The 25428-nt window shown below is 37.1% G+C and overlaps 1 protein-coding gene and 1 pseudogene across 2 annotated transcripts in view; one reads left to right on the top strand and one right to left on the bottom strand.

The window, feature by feature from the left end:
• ZDHHC17 (zinc finger DHHC-type palmitoyltransferase 17) overlaps positions 1 to 25428 on the bottom strand; it is a 238643-nt gene that overhangs the window by 76734 nt on the left and 136481 nt on the right. The gene's annotated exons all lie outside the window — the stretch shown is intronic.
• LOC131766919 (small ribosomal subunit protein uS10-like) lies at positions 2568 to 2928 on the top strand (annotated as a pseudogene).

Genomic DNA, 25428 nt, shown 5'->3' with positions numbered 1-25428 from the left:
AGACCACCACTGTCTCAATCCAAACTATCAAATTCACTTTGCTTGCTTCCAACAAATTTTAGACTAGGAAAATGTTCATCACCTTCTAGCTTCACTAAAAACTGGTTTTCACTTCATTTCCTTCTAGTATTAATCTATGTGTATATACATACTTGTAACAATATACATAAATCTGGCACACTTTTTTTTCCTTCCACAGACATTTGATGAACAAATGCCTATATGTATATTTTTCTCCCTCTCCTTAAAAAAAAAAAAGAAAGAAAAGAAAAAAAAACTTTATTTTTAGGATTATTTTTATTTAGGATAGTTTAAGATTTATAAAACCAGTACACAGTTCCCATATTCCACACACCCAGTTTCCACTATTATTAACATCTAACATTAGTATGGTACATTTGTTTTTATTCAATCAATATTAATACATTATTAACTGAGATCTATACTTTATTCAGATTGCCTTAGTTTTTAGGTAATGTCCTTTTTCTGTTCCAGGATTCCATCCAGGGCATCGCATTACATTTAAGTGGTCATGGTTCCCTAGGCTCTTCTTGGATATGACAATTCCTCAAACTTTACTTATTTTTGATTACTTTGACAGTTTTGAGAACTAGTCAGATATTTTGTAGAATGACCCTCAACTGGGATTTGTCAGGGTTTTTTTTCACTATTAGACTAGAGTATGTGTTTTTAGGAAGAAGTGTTATTTTTTAATTTAACCTAATTTTGCAAATTTCCTTCAATACTGCTATACAATCTTTATTTGCCCAAATATTTATATATCTTTAGTCTGTAATCACAGTATTCATATATTTTATATTCTTCCCTTTTACATTTCCTCTTAGAATGGCTATTATTAAAATGACAAGATATACCAGATGTTGGAGAGGATGTGAAAAAAAGGAATGCTTGTACACTGTTGGTGGGACTGTAAATTGGAATAATCACTGTGGAAAATAGTATGGGGATTCCTCAAAAAATTAAGAATAGAACTACCATAAGACCTAGCTATTTCACTTCTGGGTATTTATCCAAAGAACACAAAAACACTAATTCAAAAAGATATCTGCACTCTTATGTTCACTGCAGCATTATTTACAATAGCTGAGACATGGAAACAACCTAGGTGTCCATCGATGGACAACGGGATGAAGAAGATGTGGTATATCCGTACACAATGGAATACTACTCAGCCATAAAAAAGAATGAAATCCTGACATTTGTGACAACATGGATACACCCTGAGGGTATTATGCTAAGTAAAATAAGTCAGAAGGAGAAAGACAAATACTGTATGATTTCACTCATGTGTGGAATCTAGAAAAATAAAACAAAAACAAACTCACAGATACTGAGAACAGATTAGTGTATACCAGAAGAGAAGGGGATTGGGGGGAGGTGAGCAAGGGATGAAGGGGGTCAACTGTATGGTGACAGATTATAACTAGACTCCTGGTTTGTAGTGTATACAGATGTTGAATTACAATGCTGTACACCTTAAACTTATATAATAATTTAAAAAACAAACCAAGAAAAAGGATAACTTAAAAAAAAAAAAAAGAATAGGGTTTCCCTGGTGGCGCAGTGGTTGAGAATCCGCCTGCCGATGCAGGGGACACGGGTTCGTGCCCCGGTCAAGGAAGATCCCACATGCCACGGAGCGGCTGGGCCCGTGAGCTATGGCCACTGAGCCTGTGCGTCTGGAGCCTGTACTCCGCAATGGGAGAGGCCACAACAGTGAGAGGCCCGCGTACCACAAAAAAAAAAAAAAAAAAAAAAAAAAAAAAAAAAGAATAAATGGATGGATTTTTCCTCACTACAACAAAATACTTCCTTTAACTCATTTAGCATTTCTTCTTTTTAACCCATTATTGACCAGGGGATTTTTGTAGAAACTAATGCCTGTGACCTTAATACATTTCTGGTCAAAAATGTGTTAACTGGAGTAAATTCCTAGAGAGAGATTCTTAAAGGGTATGAAATTTTTATGGTTCTTGATACAATATCTAAATTGTTTTTGCAAAGGGATTATACTTATAATCCCATCATCAATATCTGATTAACCATTTCTCCATAGACTCACTGACTCTAGGTGTTATTTTTAAATTATCCCTTAATTTAAATAGAGTAGATAATACTTGAACTCTCAACCTTAAATATATTTTCCTATTCTATTTCATCTTTTGAGAATTGCTTGTTCCTATCCTTTGGCCATTTTATTCTATTTTGGTCCTGAAATTTGTTTGTTTAATGTATTTGAATCTGATTCTTATGTATAGAGAAGATTAGATACTAACCTTTTCATACTGATCTAAACACTTCTGTTCCATTGTTAGAGCTGTTATCTATGCTTTTGATATATTTCAAGAATTATACTTTTATAATCACATACATTTTTTTCCTTGGGCATTTTTGGTCCTGACTTTTATATTTAAATACTACCATAGCACTTGGAGGAAGACAGGGTTGCCACTGCAGCGGAGCCTCGGGCCACCCACTCCTGCTCCTAACTTACTGCTGTTCGCTCTCACCAAGGAACAAGTCAGTCAGGAAGCCACGCCGCAGCCATGGCTTTTAAAGATACCGGAAAGACTCCAGTGGAGCCCGAGGTGGCGATTCACCGCATTAGAATCACCCTCACCAGCCACAACGTGAAGTCTTTGGAGAAGGGATGTGCTGACCTGATCAGAGGCACGAAGGAAAAGAATCTCAAAGTGAAAAGGACCAGTTCAGATGCCTACCAAGACTCTGAGAATAACTACAAAGAAAACTCCTTGTGGTGAAGGTTCTAAGACTTGGGATCTTTTCCAGATGAGGATCCACAAGGGACTCAATGACCTGCACAGTCCTTCTGAGATTGTCAAGCAGATCACTTCTACCAGTATTGAGCCAGGAGTCGAGACTGAAGTCACCAGTGCAGATGCTTAAATCAACATTTTTAATAAATTGATAATCAGTTGTTAAAAAAAACAAATACTACCATAATCATTAGTGCTACACATCAAATATTTCCAGTTCTTTTCCCAAGCACATGGTAGTTTTGTATGTCCTTGGTCCCTGGAAAATTAGGTAAATCCAAGTGACTTTTTTCTTTTAACCAAGAGAATATGAATAAAAGAGACATGTTGCTGTCAAGAAAATAGGTTTTAAGAGCCAGTATGCAATTCCTTACTCTCACTTCTCGTCAGCCATGGAAACTGGCAATGTTTCAGAGAGCAGATAATCAGTCTGGGTCCCAGAGCAGCCATAATGCATGTGTAGCAAACCACTGACACGTATGTCACTAAGATTTTAGGGTTGCTACTGCAGCAAAACCTAGTTTATCCTGACTACTATAACTCTGAGAATTATTCTAGTAAGTAGTATGGAGATGGGGACCTATATAAATCATTTTCATTGCATTTTGGAGCTGGTTGTAAGTAATATATGGGAGTACTACTAATGTTCAGATTCACCTTGTATCTAGCCACATTGTTAAAATTATAATCTCTAATTTTTTATGATCTCTGAGTAGTCTAAGAATACAATCAAATCTGAAAATAAGTGTTGTCTTTCATTTCATGGCATATGGCATTGGCAGAAACATCAAATGTAATTTTACAAAAAAATAATGACAGTACATCCTTATTTCCTTATTTTTTTTCCATTTTAAACAGGCAATGCCTTTACTGTTTCTCCATTATATATAAAGTTGTTAAGTCATCCTTATTCAAATCCATTCCAAAGAATAACATTGCATTTAGATATAAATGTCCACTTGACCACCTTTTTCTGTCTTGCCTCTACAATATCCTCTTAAAAGGTCTGTCTACACTGCTGTTCCAATCACTCCCCTGCTTAAAATCCTTAAAATCATGCATATAGAGTAAATGAAGAACATTTCAGCAGTCATACAAAATCGCATGGTCTGGCCCCACCTTACTTTTTCCAGCTTTTTCCTTCCAAGCATCATACTTGTTTATTTATACCAGCCATTCCAAGAAGTCATGTGCTTTAAAAACCTTAGTATCATTTTGCTCATGTTAGCTATTCTACTCAGAAGGCACACCCCATCTCAGGTTTGGCAGACTTTTACAAATCCTTCAATTCACACTTCAAAAGTCACCATAGTCTTCCTTGGTTCCTTCAGGCAGAGTCTACTGTCCTGTTATCTGTGTTCTCACTACTACGCAAACAAATTATTATAGTACTGTGGGATGGTATATGTGTTAGTTTTCTATTGATCCTGTAATAGATTTCTACAAGCTTAGTGCCTTAAAAGGACACATATTTATTATAGTTCTGGAGATCGGAAGATCAAAATCAAACATCAATATCACAAAGGGTCAGCAGAGCCATGTTCCCTAAAGAGGCTCTAGAGGAGAACCCATTCTTAGCCTCTTCTAGGTCTGGTGGCTTCTGGCATACCTTGGCTTGTGGTGACATCAGTCCAATATTTGAGGCCAGCATCTTCAAATCTCCCTGGTCTGCTTCATAAGGGCTATTCCTTCTGTATGTGTGTTCAAATCTCTGTCTGCCTCCCTCTTATGAGGATATGTGTAATTGCAATTAGGGTCTATTTGGAGATACAGAATGACCTCTCCCATCACAGGACCCTTAATTTAATCATCCCTGTAAAGATTATTTTTCCCTTATAAGGTAACACTTACAGGACAAGTTCCAGGGTTTAAGATTTGATATCTTTGGGAAGCCATTATTCTGCTTACCAGAAGATGGGAATAAAGGTGGAAAAGTGAGAAGTAAAGAGGCAAAGTTAATATTACATAGGCTAGGTGCTGTTTGTAGTTTTCTCTCAGCTATCAAATATCCTCAGTCATTGGCAGTATCAACTGTTGCCTCTCTCACGTGGGACATTGAGAATTCTGAAATACTCTCTCCTTGACCAAACTGCAGTCAGACTCCTCTGATCATCTTCTCAACTGGGCCTTGACCTTGGCTCCCATCCTCACTGGGACTGCATAGTCCAGCTTTAGCAAGAATCCTGCTAAGTCAGTTTAGAGAATTTCTTGTCCTTGCTATCTGATCACCCTGGCTTGCCCTCAGCAAGAATCCTGTTAAGTTGGTTTAGCAAGAATCTCCCTATCCTTGATGTCTCCTCTTAGTATTTTCCTTCCACTGATCACCCCCACCTCATTCTGCCTGTTGGCTATAAATCTCCAATTGTCCTTTCTGTATTCAGAACTGAGCCGTTTTATACCGAGGGCTCCTTTCCCCCTATTGCAATAGCTCCAGGATGAAATCCATTTTTACCATTTTAACTACTGTCAGCTCTGGTTTTCTTTGTCAGAACCTCCTTCTATAACATTCTCTGGTGCAGAAGAGACATTCTTCAGCTTACCTCTATAAAGTCCTCAGCTCCTATGTCACTGGTATAACTTTGGCGTTGCCTCTGCCCAGCAGGCAATTCTCTTTGGTAAGTTTCTTTCAAGATGGCTGTAGCCTGTCTAGCCTCTAAACTGTTTGGCTGGCCCAAAGGAAACACCTTTAATTCAACATCACTGGACACACAGAGGAAGCTCTCTCTCCTGGCTCTTCCACTGTACAGCTATTTTATATATCGCTTACCTTTACACTTCCCCAGTAAACCAGCAGCTGCCCCCAGTCTCTGGGCCATCAGTAATTCCAGGGGACCCAAATCACACTTTTCCAAGAATACTCTAACACTCCAATCAGACAGCACCCTAGGGAGGCCTAACTATTTTCCACAACCCAGCAGACATTCAGCCAGAGAAATATTTTTCCTCCTGAAAAGTCCCCCAATCTTTCAGAGAAATTGTTTGCAACCCACATGGAAGACAATATAAACACTACAGCACTCCTCCTGAGTTGATAACTCTTCCAAGAATCCTTTGCTCCCACTAAAGTCTCTCTTTATCTTATACAGACTAGAGGTAATACAGTTCCAGTACAAATCACAGCCACTTTCCAGCAGGTTCCTCCGTTTATACTGCATGGCTCCTTTGTCAACTACTGTCCTCAGTTTAGAGCTCCAAGAAAAATGCTTAGATGACAAGAAAAAAATCCCACTTTACATCCTATTATATAAAACTGTATCTTAAAATACTTAGTGTTTTCCACTTAACATTATGTTTTTTGGGATTTACCTGTGCTGAAACATGTAGTTCTGGTTTATTTAATGAAATTATTAGACAGTATTCCATTACATGAATAAACCACATACATTCTCCTACTAAGAGACTTTTTTGCTACTATAAATCATACTGCAGGGCTTCCCTGGTGGCGCAGTGGTTGAGAGTCTGCCTGCCGATGCAGGGGACGCGGGTTCGTGTCCCAGTCTGGGAGGATCCCACATGCCACGGAGTGGCTGGGCCCGTGAGTCATGGCCGCTGAGCCTGCGCGTCCAGAGCCTGTGCTCCGCAACGGGAGAGGCCACAACAGTGAGAGGCCTGCATACTGCCAAAAAAAAAAAAAAAAAATCATACTGCAGTGAACAATCTTATACAGGTCTCATCTGTAAAAGTTTCTCTAGGGTAAGTACCTAGTATTGGAACTTCTGGATTAAGAGATTTTGAGTATCTTCTACTTTACCGTCATTAAAATACTTTCCAAGGTGGAGTACCAACTTATACTCTCACTAGCAATGTATGAGTTTTTCACTATACTTAGATTTACCAAACTTAATTTTGGAGGAATCTGATGGGTACTAAATTATATCTTGTTTTGACCTGCATTTCCCAGAAGCAAATTGAAAAAAGTTAATTTAGGTAGATCAACTATATCAATGCTGCTGAAAAGTCAACAAGGATGAGGAACACAAGTTAACCACTGGATACAGCAATATAGACTTCACATTGCTTTGCCAAGGTAGAAGCACATGCCAGACTAGAACTGATTAAAGAAAAGATGGAAGGAAAGAAACTGGGAACAGCAAGTCCAGGCAAATCTCTTGAGGACTTTTGATACAAAGAGCAAAGAAATAGGGCAGTAGGCAGAAGAGAAGTGGAATCAAAGGAAAACATGGTGTGAGTTCTGAGATTTTTTTTTTTTGGATGGGAGAAATGACTGCTAGTAGAAATGATCTGGTAGAGTCAAAAATTGATAAGGTAGAAGTATGAGTAGAGAACTGCTGGAGAGATGCCTTCAGTGGGCATGAGAGGACAGAAATTAAGCATAACCAAACATATACAGTATGTTTATGCTAAAAAACACAGAACACTGATGAAAGAAATCAAAGAAGATCTAAATAGACAGACATATCATATTTATGGATTAGAAGACTAAAAATGGTTAAGATGTCAATTCTCCCCACATTGACAGATAAGTGTAATGCAATTCCTATCAAAATCCCAGCGAGACTTTTTGTGTATATAGACAAGGTTATTCTAAACTACGTAATGATCAAGGGATCAACCCCAGAAGATATAACAATTATAAATATTTATGCACCCAACACAGGAGCACCTCAATACATAAGGCAAATGCTAACAACCATAAAAGGGGAAATTGACATTAACACAATAATAGTGGGGGACTTTAACACCCCACTTACACCAATGGACAGATCATCCTAACAGAAAATAAATGAAGAAACACAAGATGTAAATGACACAATAGACCAGATAGAGTTACTTGATATTTATAGGATGTTCCATCTGAAAGTGGCAGAATACACTTCCTTCTCAAGTCCACACAGAACACTCTCCAGGATAGATCACATCTTGGGTCACAAATCAAGCCTCGGAAAATTCAAGAAGATGGAAATCGTATCAAGCATCTTTTCTGACCACAACGCTATGAGATTAGAAATCAATTACAGGGGAAAAAAAACTGTAAAAAACACAAATACATGGAGGTTAAACAGGGTGCTACTAAATAACCAAGAGATCACTGAAGACATCAAAGAAATCAAAAAATACATAGAAACAAATGACAAAAAACCAAAATGACCTAAAACCTATGGGATGCAGCAGAAGCAGTTCTAAGAGGGAAGTTTATAGCAATTCAATCTCACCTCAAGAAACAAGAAAAATCTCAAATTAACAATCTAATCTTACACCTAAAGCAACTAGAGAAAGAAGAACAAAGAAAACCCAAAGTCAGTAGTAGGAAAGAAATCATAAATATCAGAGCAGAAATAAATGAAATAGAAACAAAGAAAACAATAGCAAAGATCAATAAAAGTAGAAGTTGGTTCTTTGAGAAGATAAACGAAATTGATAAAACCTTAGCCAGAATTAACAAGAAAAGAAGGGAGAGGATGCAAATCAATAAAATTAGAAATGAAAAAGGAGAGATCACAACTGACCACAGAAATACAACGGATTATAAGAGACTACTACAAGCAACTATATGCCAATAAAATGGACAACCTCAAAGAAATGTGCAAATTCTTGGAAAGGTACAATTTTCCAAGAATTAGAATATATAAACAGACCTATCACAGGAATGAAATTGAAACTGTAATTAAAAATCTTCCAACAAACAAAAGTCCAGGACCAGATGGCTTCACAGGCAAATTCTATCAAACATTTAGAGAAGAGCTAACAATATCCTCCTCAAACTCTTCCAAAAAATTACAGAGGGAGGGACACTCCTGAATTCGTTCTACGAGGCCACCATCACCCTGATACCAAAACCAAACAAAGATATCACAAAAAAAGAAAATTACAGGGGATGGGCGGGGGCTAGGAGCTGAGGCTCCGGCTTCGGAGCTTAGATCCCAGGGAGAGGACTGGGGTTGGCTGCATGAACACAGCCTGAATGGTTAGTGCTCCACAGCTAGCTGGGAGGGAGTCTGGGAAAAGTTTGGAGCTGCCGAAGAGACAAGAGACGTTTTCTTGCCTCTTTGTTTCCTGGTGCGTGAGGAGAGGGGATTAAGAGCACTGCTTAAAGGAGCTCCAGAGCCAGGCGTGAGCCACGGCAATCGGCGCGGACCCCAGAGACAGGCATGAGATGCTAAGGCTGCTGCTGCAGCCACCAAGAAGCCTGTGTGAGAGCACAGGTCACTGTCCTCACCTACCCTCCCCGGAGCCTGTGCAGCCCGCCACTGCCAGGGTCCTGTGATCTAGGGAAAACTTCCCTGGGAGAACGCAAGGCACGCCTCAGGCTGGTGCAACGTCACACCGGCCTCTGCCGCTGCAGGCTCGCCCCGCATCCGCAACCCTTCCCCGCCCCCCACCCAAGGCCTGAGTGAGCTAGAGACCCCGAATCAGCTGCTCCTTTAACCCTGTCCTGTCTGAGCAAAGAACAGATGCCCTCAGGCGACCTACACACAGACACAGGCCCATATGCAAAGCTGAACCCTGGGAGCTGTGCGAACAAACAAGAGAAAGGGAAATTTCTCCCAGCAGCCTCAGGAGCAGCAGATTAAAGCTCCACAATCAACTTGATGTACCCTGCATCTCTGGAATACCTGAATACACAACGAATCATCCCAAATTGAGGAGGTGGACTTTGGAAACAAGAAAGATTATTTTTTCCCCTTATCCTCTTTCTGGGAATGTGTATGTGTATGCTTCTATGTGAGATTTTGTCTGTATAGCTTTGCTTTAACCATTTGTCCTAGGGTTCTGTCTATCCGTTTTTGGGTTTTTTTCGGTTTTTTTAACTTTAAAAAAATTTTTTTCTTAATAATTATTTTTTATTTTAATAACTTTATTTTATCTTACTTTATTTGATTTTATCTTCTTTCTTTCTTTCTTTTCTTTCTCTCTCCCTCCCCACCCCCCTATTTATTCTCCCCTTTATTCTGAGCCATGTGGAGGACAGTCTCTTGGTGCTCCAGACAGGTGTCAGGGCTGTGCCAATGAGGTGGGAGAGCCAACTTCAGGACACTGGTCCACAAGAGACCTCCCAGCTCCACGTAATATCAAACAGCAAAAATCTCCCATAGATCTCCATCTCAACACCAAAACCCAGCTTCACTCAACGACCAGCAAGCTACAGTGCTGGACACATTATGCCAAACAACTAGCAACACAGGAACATAGCCCCATCCATTAGCAGAGAGGCTGCTTAAAATCATAATAAGCTCATAGACATCCCAAAACACACCACCAGACATGGACTTACCCACCAGAAAGACAAGATCCAGCCTCATCCACCAGAACACAGGCACCAGTTGCCTCCACCAGGAAATCTACACAACCCACTGAACCAACCTTAACCACTGCAGACAGACACCAAAAACAACGGGAACTATAAACCTGCAGCCTGCAAAAAGGAGACCCCAAACAGTAAGATAAGCAAAATGAAAAGACAGAAAAACACACAGCAGATGAAGAAGCAAGATAAAAACCCACCAGACCTAACAAATGAAGAGGAAATAGGAAGTCTACCTGAAAAAGAATTCAGAAAAATGATAGTAAAGATGATCAAATATCTTGGAAATAGAATGGAGAAAATACAAGAAACATTTAACAAGGACCTAGAAGAACTAAAGAGGAAAGAAGCAATGATGAACCACACAATAAATGAAATTAAAAATACTCTAGAAGAGATCAATAGCAGAATAACTGAGGCAGAAGAACGGATAAGTGATCTGGAAGATAAAATAGTGGAAATAACTACTGCAGAACAGAATAAAGAAAAAAGAATGAAAACAACTGAGGACAGTCTCAGAGACCTCTGGGACAATATTAAACACACCAACATTCGAATTATACGGGTCCCAGAGAAAGAAGAGAGAAAAAAAAGGGACTGAGAAAATATTTGAAGAGATTATGGTTGAAAAATTCCCTAATATAGGAAAGGAAATAGTTAATCAAGTCGAGGAAGCACAGAGAGTCCCATACAGGATAAATCCAAGGAGAAACATGCCAAGACACATACTAATCAAACTATCAAAAATTAAATACAAAGAAAACATACTAAAAACAGCAAGGGAAAAACAACAAATAACACACAAGGGAATCCCCATAAGGTAAAGAGCTGATCTTTCAGCAGAAACTCTGCAAGCCAGAAGAGAGTGGCAGGACGTACTTAAAATGATGAGGGAGAAAAACCTACAACCAAGATTACTCTACCCAGCAAGGATCTCATTCAGATTTGATGGAGAAATTAAAACCTTTACAAACAAGCAAAAGTTGAGAAAGTTCAGCACCACCAAACGAGCTTTACAACAAAATGCTAAAAAAACTTCTCTAGGCAGGAAACACAACACAAGGAAAAGACCTAAAATAACAAACCCAAAACAATTAAGAAAATGGGAACAGCAAAACACATATCGATAATTACCTTAAATGTAAATGGATTAAATGTGCCCCACAAAAGACACCAACTGGCTGAATGGATACAAAAACAAGACCCATATATATGCTGTCCACAAGAGACCCACTTCAGACCTAGGGACACATACAGACTGAAAGTGAGGGGATGGAAAAAGATATTCCATGCAAATGGAAATCAAAAGAAAGCTGGAGTAGCAATTCTCATATCAGACAAAATAAACTTTAAAACAAAGACTATTACAAGAGACAAAGAAGGACACTACACAATGATCAAGGGATTGATCCAAGAAGAAGATATAACAATTGGAAAAACTTATACACTCAACATAGGAGCACCTCAATACATAAAGCAAATACTAACAGCCATAAAAGGGGAAATCGACAGTAACACAATCAAAGTAGGGGACTTTAAAATCCCACTTTCACCAATGGACAGATCATCCAAAATGAAAATAAATAAGGAAACACAAGTTTTAAATGATACATTAAACAAGATGGACTTAATTGATATTTATAGGACATAACATCCAAAAACAACAGAATACACATTTTTCTCAAGTGTGCATGGAATATTCTCCAGGATAGATCATATCTTGGGTCACAAATCTAGCCTTGGTTAATTGAAGAAAACTGAAACCGTATCAAGTATCTTTTCCAACCAGAATGCTATGATACTAGATATCAATTACAGGAAAAGATCTGTAAAAACTACAAACACATGGAGACTAAACAATACACTACTTTATAATGAAGTGAGCAATGAAGAAATCAAAGAGGAAATTTAAAAATACCTAAAAACAAATGACCATGGAGACATGATGACCCAAAACCTATGGGATGCAGCAAAAGCAGTTATAAGAGGGAAGTTTATAGTAATACAATCCTACCTTAAGAAACAGGAAACATCTCAAATAAAAAACCTAACCTTGCAACTAAAGCAATTAGAGAAAGAAGAACCAAAAAAAACTGCAAAGTTAGCAGAGGGAAAGAAATCATAAATATCAGATCAGAAATAAATGAAAAAGAATGAAGGAAATGATAGCAAAGATCAATAAAACTAAAAGCTGGTTCTCTGAGAAGATAAACAAAATTGATAAGCCATTAGCCAGACTCATCAAGAAAAAAAGGGAGAAGACTCAAATCAATAGAATTAGAAAGGAAAAAGGAGAAGTAACAACTGACACTTCAGAAATACAAAGAATCATGAGAGACTACTCCAAGCAACTATATGCCAATAAAATGGACAACGTGGAAGAAATGGACAAATTCTTAGCAATGAACAACCTGCCGAGACTGATCCAGGAAGAAACAGAAAATATGAAAAGACCAATCACAAGCACTGAAATTGAAACTGTGATTAAAAATCTTCCAACAAACAAAAGCCCAGGACCAGATGGCTTCACAGGCCAATTCTATCAAACATTTAGAGAAGAGCTAACACCTATCCTTCTCAAAACTCTTCCAAAATATAGCAGAGGGAGGAACACTCCCAAACCCATTCTACGAGGCCACCATCACCCTGATACCAAAACCAGACAAAGATGTCACAAAGAAAGAAAACTACCGGCCAATATCAGTGATGAACATAGATGCAAAAATCCTCAACAAAATACTAGCAAACAGAATCCAACAGCACATTAAAAGGATCATACACCATGATCAAATGGGGTTTATTCCAGGAATGCAAGGATTCTTCAATATATGCAAATCAATCAACGTGCTACACCATATTAACAAATTGAAGGAGAAAAACCATATGATCATCTCAATAGATGCAGAGAAAACTTTCGACAAAATTCAACACCCATTTATGATAAAAACCCTCCAGAAAGTAGGCATACAGGGACCTTATTTCAACATAGTAAAGGCCATATATGACAAACCCACAGCCAACATCATCCTCTATGGTGAAAAACTGAAACCATTCCCACTAAGATCAGGAACAAGAGAAGGTTGCCTACTCTCACCACTCTTATTCAACATAGTTTTGGAAGATTTAGCCACAACAATCAGAGAAGAAAAAGAAATAAAAGGAATCCAAATCGGAAAATAAGAAGTAAAGCTGCGACTGTTTGCAGATGACAGGATACTATACATAGAGAATCCTAAAGACGCTACAAGAAAATTATTAGAGCTAATCAATGAATTTGGTAAAGTAGCAGGAAAGAAAATTAATGCACAGAAATCTCTGGCATTCTTGTACACTAATGATGAAAAATCTGAAAGTGAAATTAAGAACACATTCCCAATTACCACTGCAACAAAAAGAATAAATTATCTAGGAATAAACCTACCTAAGGAGACAAAAGACCTGTATGCAGAAAACTATAAGACACTGATGAAAGAAATTAAAGATGATACAAACAGATGGAGAGATATATCATGTTCTTGGATTGGAAGAATCAACATTGTGAAAATGACTCTACTACCCAAAGCAATCTACAGATTCAATGCAATCCCTATCAAACTACCACTGGCATTTTTCACAGAACTAGAAGAAAAAAATTCACAATTTGTATGGAAACACAAAAGACCCCGAATAGCCAGAACAATCTTGAGAAAGAGAAACGGAGCTGGAGGAATCAGGCTCCCTGACTTCAGACTATACTACAAAGCTATAGTAATCAAGACAGTACGGTACTGGCACAAAAACAGAAATATAGATCAATGGAACAGGATAGAAAGCTCAGAGATAAACCCACGCACATATGGTCACCTTATCTTTGATAAAGGAGGCAAAAATATACAGTGGAGAAAAGACAGCCTCTTCAATAAGTGGTGCCGGGAAAACTGGACAGGTACATGTAAAAGTATGAATTTAGAACACTCCCTAACACCATACACAAAAATAAACTCAAAATGGCTTAAAGACCTAAATGTAAGGCCAGACACTATAAAACTCTTAGAGGAAAACATAGGGAGAACACTGACATAAATCACAGCAATATCCTTTTTGACCCAACTCCTAGAGAAATGAAAATAAAAACAAAAATAAACAAATGGGACCTAATGCAACGTCAAAGCTTTTGCACAGCAAAGGAAACTGTAAACAAGACCAAAAGACAACCCTCAGAATGGGAGAAAATATTTGCAAATGAAGCAACTGACAAAGGATTAATCTCCAAAATTTACAAGCAGCTCATGTAGCTCAATAACAAAAAACAAACAACCCAATCGAAAAATGGGCAGAAAACCTAAATAGACATTTCTCCAAAGAAGATATACAGATTGCCAACAAACACATGAAAAGATGCTCAACATCACTAATCATTAGACAAATGCAAATCAAAACTACAATGAGATATCATCTCACACTGGTCAGAATGGCCATCATCAAAAACTCTAGAAACCATAAATGCTGGAGAGGGTGTGGAGAAAAGGGAACCCTCTTGCACTGCTGGTGGGAATGTAAACTGATACAGTCACTATAGAGAACAGTATGGAGGTTCCTTGAAAAACTAAAAATAGAACTACCATACGACCCAGCAATCCCACTACTAGGCATATACCCTGAGAAAACCATAATTCAAAAAGAGTCATGTACCAAAATGTTCACTGCAGCTGTATTTACAATAGCCAGGACATAGAAGCAACCTAAGTGTCCATCAATAGATGAATGGATAAAGAAGATGTGGCACATATAAACAATGGAATATTGCTCAGCCATAAAAAGAAACGAAATTGAGTCATTTGTAGTGAGGTGGATGGACCTGGAGTCTGTCATACAGAGTGAAGTAAGTCAGAAAGAGAAAAACAAATACCGTATGCTAACACATAAATATGGAATCTAAGAAAAATAAAAGGTCATGAAGAACATAGGGGTAAGACGGGACTAAAGACACAGACCTACTAAAGCATGGACTTGAGGATATGGGGAGGGGGAAGGGTAAGCTGTGACAAAGTGAGAGAGTGGCATGGACATATATACACTACCAAATGTAAAATAAATAGCTAGTGGGAAGTAGCTGCATAGCACAGGGAGATCAGCTAGGTGGTTTGTGACCACCTAGAGGGGTGGGATAGGGAGGGCGGGAGGGAGGGAGACACAAGAGGGAAGAAATATGGGAACATATGTATATGTATAACTGATTCACTTTGTTATAAAGCAGAAACTAACACACCATTTTAAAGCAATTGTATTCCAATAAAGGTATTTTTTAAAAAAAGAAGAAAATTACAGACTGATATCACTGATGAACATAGACGCAAAATTCCTCAACAAAATACTAGCAAACAGAATCCAACAACACATTGAAAAGATCATACACAATGATCAAGTGGGATTTGTCCCAGGAATGGAAGGATTCTTCAATATACACAAATCAATCAATGTGATACACCATATTAACAAATTGAAGAATAAAAACCATATGATCATCTCAATACATGCAGAAAAAGCTTCTGACAAAATTCAACACCCATTTATGATAAAAACTCTCCAGGAAGCGGGCATAGAGGGAATCTACCTCAACATAATAAAGGCCATACATGACAAACCCACAGCAAACATCATTCTCAATGGTGAAAACACTAAAAGCATTTCCTCTAAGATCAGGAACAAGAGCTCTCGCCACTCTTATTCAACATAGTTTGGAAGTCCTAGCCATGGCAATCAGAGAAGAAAAAGAAATAAAAGGAATACAATTTGGAAAAGATGAAGTAAAACTGTCACTGTGTGCAGACACAGAATATCCTGAAGATGCCACCAGAAAACTACTAGAGCTAATCAATGAATTTGGTAAAGTTACAGGATACAAAATTAATGCACAGAAATCTCTTGCATTCCTATACACTAACAACGAAAGATCAGAAAGAGAAATTAAGGGAACAGTCCCCTTTACGACTGCAACAAAAAGAGTAAAATACCTAGAATAAACCTACCTAAGGAGGCAAAAGACCTGTACTCTGAAAACTATAAAACACTGATGAAAGAAATCAAAGATGATACAAACAGATGGAGAGATATACCATGTTCTTGGATTGGAAGAATCAATATTGTGAAAATGACTATACTATCCAAAGCAATCTACAGTCAATGCAATCCCTATCAAATTGCCAATTGCATTCTTCACAGAGGTAGAACAAAAAATTTTACAATTTGCATGGAAACACAAAAGACCCTGAATAGCCAAAGCAATCTTGAGAAAGAAAAACGGAGCTGAAGGAATCAGGCTCCCCGACTTCAAACCATTCTACAAAGCTACAGCAATCAAGACAGTATGGTACTGGCACAACAACAGAAATATAGATCAATGGTACAGGATAGGAAGCCCAGAGGTAAACCCACATACATATGTTCGCCTAATTTGTGACAAAGGAGGCAAGAACATAAAATGGAGAAAAGACAGCCTCTTCAATAAGTGGTGCTGGGAACACTAGAAAGCTACATGTAAAAGAATGAAATTAGAACACTCCCTAATACCATACACAAAAATAAACTCAAAATGGATTAAAGACCTAAATGTAAGAACGGATACTATAAAACTCTCAGAGGAAAACAGGAAAAACACTCTTTGACATAAACCACAGCAAGATCTTTTTTGACCCACCTCCTACAGTAATGAAAATAAAAACAAAAATAAACAAATGAGACCTAATGAAACTTAAAAGCTTTTGCACAGCAAAGGAAACCATAAACAAGATGAAAAGACAACCCTCAGAATGGGAGAAAATATTTGCAAACGAAGCAACGGACAAAGGATTAATCTCCAAAATATACAAACAGCTCATGGAGCTCAATTTCAGAAAAAACAACCCAATCAAAAAAGGGGGCAGGACTTCCCTGGTGGCACAGTGGTTAAGAATCTGCCTGCCAATGCGGGGAACACAGGTTCAAGTCCTGGTCTGGGAAGATCCCACATGCTGCAGAGCAACTAAGCCCATGTGCCACAACTACCGAGCCTGCGCTGTAGAGCCTACGAGCCACAGCTACTGAGCCTGTGTGCCACAACTACTCAAGCCTGTGTGCCTAGAGCCCAAGCTCTGCAACAAGAGAAACCACAGCAATGAGACGCCCGTGCACTGCAACAAAGAGTAGCCCCCACTCACCATAACTAGAGAAAGCCCGCCAATAGCAACAAAGACGCAATGCAGCCAAAAATAAATAAATAATTTTTTTTTTTTAATGGGTGGAAGACCTAAACAGACGTCTCTCTAAGGAAGACAGACAAATGGCCAACGGGCACATAAAAGGATGCTCAACATCACTAATTATTAGAGAAATGGAAATCAAAACTACCATGAGGTATCACCTCACAGCAGTCAGAAGGGTCATCATCAAAAGATCTACAAACAACAAATGCTGGTGAGGATGTGAAGAAAAGAGAACCCTCTTGTACTGTTGGTGGGAATATAAATTGGTATAGCCAGTATGGAGAACAGTATGGAGGTTCCTTAAGAAACTAAAAAGAGAACTACCATGTGACCCAGCAATCCCACTCCTGAGAAAACCATAACTCAAAAGGACATATGTACCCCAATGTTCACTGCAGCACTACTTACAATAGCCAGGACATGAAAACAACCTAAATGTCCAACAACAGATGAATGGATAAAGAAGAGGTGGTACATCTATACAATGGAATATTACTCAGCCATAAAAAGAAATGAAATTGGGTCATTTGTAGAGATGTGGATGGACCTAGAGTTTGTCATACAGAGTGAAGTAAGCCAGAAAGAGAAAAACAAATATATATTAACACATATATGTGGACTCTAGAAAAATGGTACAGATGAACCTATTTGCAGGGCAAGAATAGAGACACAGATGTAGAGAACAGACATGTGGACATGGGGAGGAAAGGGAGGGTGGAACAAATTGGGAGATTAGGACTGACATATATACACTACTATGCATAAAATAGACAGCTAGTGGGAACATGCTGTAAAGCACAGGAAGCTCAGCCCGGTGCTCTCTGGTGACCTAGACGGGTGGGGTGGGGGATGGGAGGGAGGTCCAAGAGGGAGGGGATATAGTTATACATACAGCTGATTCACTTTATTGTACATCAAAAACTAACACAACATTGTAAAGCAGTTATACTCCAATGAAAATATTTTTTAAATAAACAGTAAAAATAAATAAAATTTATATGCAAAAGCAACTAAAACAGGCAAAATAATTTTTTATAAAAAGAATTGTAGGAAGGAGTCTACTCAATTTCAAGACCTATTATATAGCTCCAACAATCAAGATTGTGTTATACTGGCTGAGAGAGAGACATACAGATCAATGAAACAGAAGACAGAACACAGAAACAAAAACATACAAATATGCTCACCTGATCTTTGACAACAATGTAAAAGCAATTCAATGGAGGAACAATAAACTTTTCAACAAATAGTGCTGGAGTAGTTGGACATTTATAGGGGGAGAAAAAATGAAGTTCAACCTAATTCTCAGAATTTATACAAAAAGTATTTCAAAATTGATCCTGAACTTAAACGTTACATGTAAAACCATAAGCTGTTTTAAAAAGAAAAAGGCAAAAAACTCTTGGATCTATAGCTAGGCAAAGAGACCTTAAACTTGACATAAAAAGCACAATCCATAAAAGAAAAAATTTATAAACTGAAATTCATCAAAATTTAAATTTATGCACTGAGAAAGACCCTGTTATGAGGATGAACAGACAAACTACAGACAGGGAGAAAATATTTACAAACCACAACAAAAGACTAGTGTCTAGGGTATTAAAAACAAAAATGAAAACACAAACTTCTCAAAACTCAAGAGTAAAATAAACAATCAATTTTTTTTTAATTGGCAAAAGATACTGTTATGGGCTGAACTGTGTCGCCCCAAATCCATCTGTTGAAGCCCTAACTTCTAGTACCTCAGAATATGAATGTATTTGGAACTAGGCCCTTTACAGAGGGAATCAAGTTAAAATGAAGTCATCAGGGTGGGCCCTAATCCAGTGTGACTGGTGTCCTTAGAGGAAGAGAAAATTTGGACACACAGACACCAGAGATGCATATACACAATGGAAAAACCATGCTGAGGACACAGCAAGAGGGCTGCCATCTGTTAAGCAGAGTAAGACCTCAGAAGAAACCAAACCTGCCAACACATTGTTCTTGGATTCCTAGCCTCCAGGACTGTGAGAAAATAAATTTCCATTATTTCAGCCACTCCATATGTGGTATTTTGTTATGGCAGCCCTGGCAAACTAATACAGACACAAAGAGACATTTAACCCAGGAAGATACATAGATGGCAAATAAACACATGAAAACAAAGTTTAGGGAAATATAAATTAATAACACAATGACTTATCATCACATACCTATTAAAATGGGCTAAGGAGATGCAGAGAGATCAGATTACTGATACTGCTGGTTGTAATGTAGAATGTACAGCCACTCCAGAAAACAGCTTGACAGTTTCTTAAAAATATTAACACACAACTATCACATGACCCAGTAACTGCACTCCTGGGTATTTATCCTAGAGAAATGAAAACTAATGTTTACACAAAGACCTTTACACAAATATTTAAGGCAGATTTATAATAACCAAGAATCGGAAACAACACAGATGTCCATCAATGGGTAAACAGTTAAATAAACTGTGGTACATCCAACATACTACCCAGTAATAAAAAGGAATGAACTACTGATACATGCTGAAACCTGGATAAATCTCCAAAGTATTATGCTGAATGAAAAAAGCCAGTCCCACAGGGATACACACAACATGATTCCAGTTAAATAACACTCTTAAAATTACAAAATTATAGAAATGGGAGAATAGATTGGTATGGGTATACAAAGGCAATATGAAAGATCTTTGCGGTGAAAGAAATATTCTGTAACTTCACTGATTCAATATCAATCTACTGGATGTGGTATTATAATTTTGCAAGGTGTTACCATTGGGAAAATCTGGGTAAAGGGTACACAGGATCTCTCTGCATTTTTTTTTACAACTACATGTGAATCTACAATTATCTCCATATAAAAGATTTTAATTCAAAGAAAGTCATCAATTTAAACATTTTAAATATGTGCAACTAAAAAATAAATAAAATATGTGCAACTTATAAATACAATGTGCCTCAATAAAAATAGTTATGTAGTAAAAAAATATTTTTAAAAGACATAAATTTTTAAAAAACTGTCCAGACCAGTGTTGTCCCACAACTTTCTGCAATTACTGATATATTCTATACTTCTGTGCTGTTTAAAACAGTAGTCACTAGTCACACATGGCTAATAAACACTTAAAATGTGACTAATATGACTGAAAAGCTCAATTTTTTATTTTATTCATTTTAATCAATTTAAATTTAAATAGCCACATGTCATTGGTGGCTACCATATTGGACAAGGCAGGTCTAGACATTACAAAGAATGGGAAAGATCATCAAACGCTAAGATGAAACCATGGCCAAAGTGTATTCAGAAAAAATGTAAATTTTGTAACATTGTATGATACCATTTATGTAACAAAAACAAGGAAATAAATGTATATAAGCATGTATATGAAATATACATTTATATATGCTTTTACCTTCTACTATATAGCCTTCTGTACTATTAAAATTTTTTTTGACAATAATCCTGTGCTGCTTTCTTTTAAAAGCCAAAAGCCCATGCTGGAATTTAAATTTCTGATACCTTGAAAATTCATATACTATTCAACAATACAAAATAAATCACATTAGGATATTTCAGAAAGTTTAAGTTTTTATTTGGTCTGCTAGATTCTAGTTTGTCAATTTTTTTCCCCAAGAGTGGTCTTTTTTTGGACTTAGTAACATACAATTACCCACAGGGAAAAGGAGACAAATAAGGAAAAAGCAAGTATAAATAATGGGAACTTATGAAATCAAGTTAATTAAGTTCTTACATAAACAGCTGTAAGATCTGGATATTTATATCAAGTGTTCTATCAGAAAGCAAAATTTCCTTAGAAAATAATGTCTACAGTTTATTCATGATTATAGTTACAGAATTATGAATGAAGATTAATGAGTATTTATAATTACAGTGAAGGGAGAAAAAACCTCCAAGGTAGAAACAGATTTAACAATCTGTTACAATTCTCTCTCATAATCTTCAACGGCAGAAAGAAAGGAAAGATTATAAAACAGATGATGGCTAACTCTATGTGTCAAGTGCTGTTCTAAACTTTATGTAGAGGCAGGATTCCTCAGAATCAAAGATGCTGTTGATTGTAAGATGCACATAGTACTGTAGTATTTACTACTGAAAAAAATCCGTGCATAAGTGGATCCACACAGTTCAAACATGTGTTGTTCAAGGATCAACTGTACATGACATTATGGTAAAGGGAAAACTATGGAGACGGCAAAAAGATCAGTGGTTGCCAGCGTTAGCAGAGAGGGAGGGATGAGTAGGTGGAACACAGAAGATTTTTAGGGTAGTGAAACTATTCTGTATGATACTGTAATAGTGGATACATGTCATTATACATTTGTCAAAACCCATATTAAAACCCCAAAGTGAACCCTAACGTAAAGTACAGACTTTGGGTGATAATGATGTGTCAACACAGGTTCATCAACTGTAACAAATGTGCCACCTCTGGGGCAAGTTGTTGACACAGGGTATATGGGAATTCTCTGTACTTTCTGCTCAATGTTGCTGTGAACCTCAAACTAGTCTAAAAAATTGTCTATTAAAAACATTTTTCCAATAAATGAGGACTTTTGCCATCACAGCTAACTATTCAATCAACTCTGTATCATCACTATCACACTACAAAATGGGCAACTGGATTCAAGCAGTTTGAACCTGGATTCTAATTCAGTTCTGCCACTTACCAGCAAGTTACTTACCCTCTCTATGCCTCAATCCTCTCATTTGTAAAAAAGGTATTAAAAAAGGTGTGAGAATTACATGAATGAGCAAAACTGTTTAGGACAGTGGCTAGTTCAGTTATAATTTGGTAACTGTTAGCAATTACCATTGTGATTATCCATCAGATTGAGGAGATAACATGAAAAGCACACAATACAATGCCTCATACCTTAAATGTAAAATTAGCTACTTTCCTCCTCCTCGTGTAAAAAAAAAGAAGTAATAAAACTTTTCCCACACATCAAGTGCATATCAGAGAGGGGAGGATAAAGTATGGGATTATCAGAATCACCTCTAAAAGTTTTTCAAAACATACATACCACAAACCCAAATACTAAATTAGAAACTGTGAGAGGTGTATACGGAAACACGTGTATTCTAACAAAGTTCTCATAAGGTTCTAATACACACACACACACACACACACACACACACATTCTTTACCCAACCCATCTACCATGCAAATCTAGTTCTGATGAAGTTATTGCACACCAGTGGTTAATGGGATTTAACGCACTGAAATATCATATATTTTAACATAAATTTCTTGGAGTTCCTATGTATTATCTAGATCAGAGCTGGCAAATAGAGTCCACAGTTCAAATCTCGCCCAGCACCTGATTTTATATATATAGTTTTATTGAAACACAGCACACCCATTCATTTCCATATTGTCTACATCTGCTTTCTTACAACCACCACTGAGCTGAGTAGTTGCTACAGAGACTACATGGCCCACAAACTTGAAAATTCTTACTATCTGGCCTTTACAGAGAAAGTTTCCCAACCTTGGTCTACATTATTCATGCAGCATGCTATTCAGTAGCTCAACTAGAACATTTACTGTTAATAATGAGTGCAGTGTAATTACAGCATCTCAAAGTACGTAAAAACTAGAAGACTGGAACAAAGCAAACAAACAGTTCTTCACACTAAGAGTACAGAGGACAGAAACAGTTTCCCTGCTAGCATTCCTGCTTTAAGGAAACTGTTCCTCCTCCAACTCCAAGCAAGATAGCTTGGCAAAGTTCAGACCCTCTCCCGTGGTCATAGGAGTGGACACACTGCCGCTTTCCAATGTGGAATAAGAAAAGACATGCAGTCCCTCTCTAATGGTCAGCTGAGATTTGAGATATTAACACTGGCATCCATGTCCCCACTACACAGAAGAAAGAAGCTGCTCTGCGTTAGGAGAAAATGAAGCTGAAGGGCAGAGATGAGGAGAGAGAGAAGATTGTCTTGGTGACATGCTCAGCTCAGGTTCCAATTATCCTTGAGCCCAACTGCACCCCTGCCATCCTGAGTTTGGGTTATGTGGACCAGTAAATTCCCTTTTTTGCCCAAGTTGATTTTTAAAAGGTTGGTGACATCTGCAATCCAAGGATTCTAACTAATATGACAAGCAACTTCTTCAGCTCACAAAAGGGATTTTTCATTCGTTCATTCGTTCATTTATTTTAATGATAATAGTTTTGGTCACCAGTTTTGTTCACCCTTCATTAAATCTTCATAAATTAACAGATGTTCATAATACACACACACACACACACACACACACACACACACATTTTTAAAAACTGAATGAGGGTACAGTAACATCTCAATCAGTAATTAACAGTATTTTTCACTTGATTTTTTCTAGTATAAAACAACTGATAAAAAACACAAGTTATCTGACATATATACAAAGAAACCCCTTCAGGTACATTTAGCCCTATCATTTCCATCTCCTCAACAATAATTATCAGTAATCAGAAAGATGAGCCTAAGAAACTATAATATTCTGATTTACCAAAGAAAGATTCTGTCATATTTAGTATTATTAACCCTAGAAAGTAGAGTAATTCATTTGGAAAATTTTCAACACTAATTGAGACAAAAATCAAAAATATTTTGTTAACCCTCTATAATTCAGGAAATTAAGTTCTTCATAATATCTCATTTAAAGAAGGCTCAAGTTTCACTCTACTTTCAAACTAGCTGCCTGTAGCTCTATTTTAAGGAGGATTTAACAGAAGATATCATCCCACAAATGGATAATTATTGCACTGGGTGAGAATTTTACTTGCATATTTTATAAATATAATACTGCCTTGAATCAACTTTTTAAATTCCAAAGCTTAAACTATTTGCTATTTTATTTTTGAATTACCTATCTGTTACAGAATCTAATCATAAAATAATATTAGAAATAGATGATGCTTTGAAAGAGAATTTCACATAACCCTGATATTGAAATAACATCTTTCTGGATTATGTGGCTGTTGGGAGTTCCGTTAAAAGCACACTACATCAAGACACTTTAAATGACTAACCCACCCTAACTACCCTAACACACGCTTAGGATACTCTCTAGAGGAAAGGAGGTCCACAATGCATTTTAAATTTTTAACAAAATACACACACACGTACACACACGTTCATCTATCCTGAGGGATCTGAAGGTCTCCAATTTATCTTTTGTTATTTTACAATGCCTTATTCTGTATTCCTCATTACTCTATGGCCTATCAAAGCATCAAGACCATACTTAGATGCTCAACAAACACTCCTCATATCAAATCACACATCTTTAAGAACATTAAATAGTGCAAAAAAGGCTTATAATAAAGAGTACTCTGCCTGTCCTCTCCTCAAACCCCAGACAACCAATTTTCGTTATCTTAGCTACCTAGACAGTTGCCTCAATATCTAATATAGGTATACTACTATTGCTTGAGATATTAATAACTAATCATAACATTAATACCTAACATGTATTGTGTTACTAAGTGCCAGACATAGAACTTTATATATATTCTCTCATTTCATCTTCACGACAGATTCATGAGGTAGGGGTTATTATATTCCCATTTTAGTCTGGAAAATTGGAACACAGTTCAATAACTTGCCCAGAGTCACAAAGCTAGTAAGTACAGAACTAGGATTTGAACTCAAACAGCCAAACACCAGCACTCTCACTTTTAACCTGCATCCTCTTATATTTACCCACTCCACAGTCACCTCTTAATAAATACTTTTGAGATAGGTCTCACAAATTAAATAAAAATAGGGATCAAAACAAAATAAAGATGTCAAAACAGTAAAATGGCATTTCTCACAATCAAATATAATTTTTTGGTTCTACAGGTCAGTAATTTTCAACTTTGGCTTTACCACAATCCATGAGGTCACCAATTAGTTACATTTTCATTTTCATATATTGACTCAGTAATTACTATGCTTAGGGTATAGTATTTTTAAATCTAAATTACAAGTATTTGGCCTATAGCATTTCTGCTGAATAAAAAAGGCATCAGATCCTAAAGACTGACAGAAAGACATGTTTTGAAGGGAAAAAGTGTGCCAGCAATCTATCAGAAAAAGAAATTTTCAAAGTAACTTTCTATCTGCTTTATGAAAACAAATGAGT

Source organism: Kogia breviceps, chromosome 12 (genome assembly GCF_026419965.1).
Source record: "Kogia breviceps isolate mKogBre1 chromosome 12, mKogBre1 haplotype 1, whole genome shotgun sequence".
Classification (NCBI taxonomy): Eukaryota; Metazoa; Chordata; class Mammalia; order Artiodactyla; family Physeteridae; genus Kogia; species Kogia breviceps.
The sequence above is the reverse complement of the archived record's forward strand: the minus strand, read 5'-3'. Positions and strand labels throughout refer to the sequence as shown.